The sequence below is a fragment of the Helianthus annuus genome, chromosome 7, assembly GCF_002127325.2.
Source record: "Helianthus annuus cultivar XRQ/B chromosome 7, HanXRQr2.0-SUNRISE, whole genome shotgun sequence".
Taxonomy (NCBI): domain Eukaryota; kingdom Viridiplantae; phylum Streptophyta; class Magnoliopsida; order Asterales; family Asteraceae; genus Helianthus; species Helianthus annuus.
In genome coordinates, this window is record NC_035439.2 from 2,162,508 (window position 1) to 2,167,821 (window position 5,314).

The window sequence follows — 5,314 nt, forward strand, 5'->3', positions numbered from 1 at the left end:
CTGTCGTAACACTTGTTATTGCTTGGAAATGAATAAGACAGTGTCGTATTTGGTTGCATATAATTGAATTATAAGGAAACTAAATGAACTAGGTAATAAAACTAAATGAGTTTTAAACAAAATTGATCATTTTCCAAAAGGACCTATTATATCCTGAACCCAGTTTAACCAATTAAATGAACATGGCCTAACCCATATGATTTTCCAGGCTTAGTTCAGAGGTTTGCATTATAACACACTATAAACTCAAGAAAATTTAACATCGAACAAAACAGTCATTTTCTAAAACCAAACACATGAGAAACATCCAACAAAGTCACAATCATTAAAAGCCTAGTTAAGACAATCAAGCACAATAGGTAAAGACTACAGCAAAGTAACAATCTTCAGAACACAGTTTGAAAACCTTCAAACACAAAACACAAAACACCCAAAACCGAGGGTACGGAATTCTAGGCACATACATAAAACCACAAGAAAAGCTGACATGGAAAAGCTCTGTTAACTTCACATCGTCAGATCCTAGCACCAGAACTGGTATTGGCATCCTCACAATCATTGGGAATGGTATGCAACGCTTCCGCATACCTATTTGCCTTGACCTGGAAAATTATAACTGGTGAGTATGCCAAATTTCATAGTAGAAGCGAACAGAATATAGTGATTACAACTGTGAAGTATGTTGGTTCATAGGTGAATGGAAATCCATTGATTGGAAGAAGTGATTTTTTACATTAACCTCAAAGGGTATTTAACAAGACCACAAGCTCTAATCTAGGAGATAATTAAGCTAAAGTTACAATAGAAATTTGACATATTCAATTTGTATACATCTACCTAAAATACAATGTATGGAATCAATACAAAGATGCAGAAATAAAAATTATTTACTGTTAATACGCCCCCGTAAGGGGAGAGTCACGAAGTAAGTATAACCCGTAGTGCACCGTTCCTTTCAAATAGCGTAGAACCCATTTGAGAGCTTGCCAATGAGATTGTCTAGGTGTGTGCATGAATTAGGAGAGTTTGTTAACAGCGAAGGAAATATCTGGTCGGGTGAAGGCCAAGTATTGGAGGGAGCCAACGAGTTTGCGATAAGGAGTGGGATCAACTATAGGAGTGGAGTCGACCGGTGAGAGAGGGTCGGAGACACTTAGAGGAGTAAGAAAGTCCTTAGCACCATCCATTTTGAAGGTGGTGAGAACATCTTGTATGTGACGATGTTGTGAGAGAAAGGGACCTTGGGGTGTGGGGATAACCTCAATGCCTAAGAAGTGGTGTAGGGAACCAAGATCCTTGATAGAGAACTTGTGGCCAAGAGAATGAATGAATGTCTCCAGGAACCTAGGGTCACTACCAGTGATGACGATATCGTCAACATAGACAAGGAGGTAGCATGTGACTCCCTGATTTTGATAGATAAAGAGAGAGGGGTCTGAAAGGGATTTGCAAAAGCCAGAATGGACAAGGAATGAAGTGAGTTAATTGTACCATGCGCGCGGGGCTTGTTTCAGACCGTATAGGGATCTGCGAAGTTTGCAAATATGATTGGGAAACACCGTGTTGGTAAATCCAGGTGGTTGGATCATAAAGACGTCTTCATGCAGAGTACCATGGAGAAAGGCATTGTTGACGTCGAGTTACTGTAAGGGCCAACGTTTTAAGAGGACAATGGAGAGTATAGTTCGGATAGTGTCGGGTTTTGTCACTGGACTGAAGGTGTCGAAGTAGTCCCTGCCAAACTGTTGATGAAAACCCTTTGCAACAAGGCGGGCTTGGTATTTATCAATTGTGCCATCCGTTTTACGCTTGAAGCGAAAGATCCATTTGCAGCCGATGACATTTTGGGTGGTTCGGGGAACAAGTTCCCATGTGTGGTTTTGGAGGAGGGCATTGTATTCAAGATCCATGGCGTGCCTCCATTGCGGATCTTTCATGGCTTGGAAATGAGTGTTGGGTTCAAGAGAGGGAGGTAAAGAGTGAAAGGTGGTTGTGTTTACAAAGTTTGGGTTGAACTATTTGCTGTTTGGTTTTGGTTGCCGTTTAAACGGAGGAGGTGATGTACACAAAATGCAACATATAAATTACATCAATTGTGGCATAAAACTAACCCTTTTTAGTACTAATGTTGGAAAAAGTAACAATCTTTAAAAGCATAGTTAACACACAATCAAGCACAATAGGTAAAGACTATAACAAAGTAACAATCTTCAGAACATAGTTTGAAAACTTTCAAACACAAAACACCCAAAACCAAGGGTATGGGCTTCTAAGGGCATACTTAAAACTGCAACAAAAGCTGACATGGCAAAGCTCTGTCAACTTCCACATCGTCAGATCCTAGCACAGGAACTGGTACTGGCATCCTCACAAGCATTGGGAACGGTATGCAACGCTTCAGCATACCTATTTGCCTACACCTGAAGAATTATAACAGGTGAGCATGCCACATATCGTAGTTGTAGGTCCGGCTAGGAAGATCTAGTCGCCTAATCCTTGTGTACAAACCAACCCGGTTGTGCGGAATCCAACCGGAAAGGCAAACCGAGATAGAACACGCAAATACACGACACGCAATATTCACCGATTAACACCACTGTATTAATACGTATGAAAGGTTCGGTTACAAGCTCAATGTTTACAGATGTATTCTATAAACTCTCTCAAACTCTCGTGTGTGTGTGTTTGCTCTCTGTGTGCTCCCTTTTGTGTTCTCTCTTGTTCTAAGACTAGTGACAGTCTATTTATACACACAGACACAACGAAACGCATCTGACTTGGCGAATCACAAACTATCTTGACGAAATGAAAACATGGTTGACGAAATGGGATGATAGTCGACGAAACACCTTTGTTTCGTTGACTTCCAGTATGTTTCGCCAAAGATGGGCTTTGGCCTAAGAAGTGTTGAAGCCCATGCTGCATTCTGATTGGCCCAAGTGAAGTTGCAGCCCAACATCAATTCTCATGCACTACGTACACCAATTCCCACATGCAGATTTGTAAAACATTAGTCAAGGTCTTGACATCATCATGACATCATCATGATGATCTCATGATGATGTGTAAACGGGAAACGGTCCGCGGCTCTCCGTGCTTCGCGTGTCGCGACTGAGGAATGTCGTGACGTCGGGCTTGAGCCGAACCTAACCGAGTCGAACCGAGCCAAGTCGAACCGAGTCGAGTCGTGTCCACATATATGTATCAACAAACTCCCCCTTGGACGCTACTCACGAGATTCGCCTTTCATGTCTTGTATGTCGAAGGATCTTGAAAGTCTTCACGTCTTGAAAGCAGAAAGTGTATCAACAAACTCCCCGTATCATGTAGGAAGTGTGTTGACAAACTCCCCCTTAACATAAGCTCCCCCTTGAGTTATGCCCGTGAATGACTTGATCATTAGCTTGAGATCCTTGTGGTGTTGATGATGGTCAGCGGCAACTCGATCATCTTCATCATTTGAGTGCCTTCACGTCGTGTCTTCATTCCGAAGCTTGTCATCGACCATGTTCTTCTTGCCTTTAGAATCTGCACATGCAAGAAATCTAAACGCGTAATGAGAACACCTGCTTGGAATATAGTTAGCATAAACACATGACACACGAATGACCATGTTTCAATCAAACACCGTCCGACAGCTTGAAAGTTTAATAAATTTGTCAATTTTAGTTTTCAACTTTCAAAACTTGCAAATTTCGACCGTTTATGAAGATTTAGTCAATTCGGTTTTCGTTCAGGTTTCAGGTAAAGAAGACTCGAGCTCCAACATCGTACGATCGAAAATAAGATAGAAATAAAATCTTTTTGTATTTTATAAAGTCTATATTAAAACACACCTAAAATCTTTTTGGTATTTTTGAATATTTCGAAATGTAAAAACTGAAAGCAGTAAATAAATATTTACAGACATTCTTTTTGTGAGTTTCGAGTGTAAGAGAATCATATCAGTGTATGTACGGTCATGCCAAAACGCTCTTGTTGTTCAATTAATTAACATTAAGATAAGCGTCCTATAACAATTATCGGTATTGTTGTCCACTTAAGCTCAACTTATCAGATGTAATCATGGCGAGGGGATACGTTAAGGTATGATTTATACTTACCGACCGGTGTTCATCCACATCACGACACATTCCCGTATCAAGGTATGCACGAGGGTTCATCTTACCGGTGAGTATACCGATTATCATCTGTTTGACCGTATATGATGTGAGATTCTCACTTATTTTGATTTGAAAAACAAGCCCTATGTGATAGAATCACTTATTAATGAGGAACTTGATTTTCATATGCATGAGGGCACAGGAGCAAGTCCGTGAACAGGTCAGTACTTTCATACAGCAGAGAGACGAACTTGACTCCCGGATAAATGTGATATTTTATCACTTATTTGTTTGGACATGTGATTGTTTATCACTTATTGAGGTCGAATGCAGTATGTACATGTATGTATAGTATCATGGAAGATCTAGACTTGCATCCTCGTTATTTTTCGGTAAAAGATACAACCATGATACCCAGATGATAAGCAGCATAAAGACCGAATATCTCAGAATCTCGGCAATCTCTCAAATGAAATTTCGGTACTAAGACCATATGTCAATGAATGGTTCCCACCTGGTCTTCAGTCGATTAAGATTTATATCACCCTGCACACTTTAAAATGATTGTGAGCCTACCGATACATCTTATATAGAGCTGCTTATCGTTTTTCATTTAAGGTTTGAAGAGGTTTGGATAGACCACTGATGTACTATCATTTTCTCTTTTGCTCGCCAGGAAACTCATTTTTGTTTTTCTAATGTTTTTGTGTTTTTGAAATTTTTCGATGTTTTTGGATTTTCAAATTTTGGATTTACTCCCCCTAAAATCAATAAACTAAGATAAATTTAAAAGACACAAAGATATTTACAAAAATGATTTTCCGATGTTGGTTTTACTCTTGCTTGACCTTAATGCCGTTTACCAATAATAAAAAGTCAAATCTTGATTTGTCAAATGCTTTGGTAAAAAGGTCGGCACGTTGGTCATCGGTGTGGACCATGACAACATTGACGAGTTTCATAGAGGAACAATCACGTGTGAGGTGATATTCGAGATCAACGTGTCAGGCCAAAGAGTGCTATATGAGATGATTATAATTCATAAAGCAGCTTAAATATCGACAAGCATAGGAGAGATTAGAAATTCAAAAACCGTATCCTGCAACTGCTTCGTGCATTGCAAGGAATCTGAGCACTCTCCCAAACTGGATATCCACCCGGTGTGGATTTCAAGGTCGAGTTTTGTAGCTACTGAGAAATCTCTTCACAGC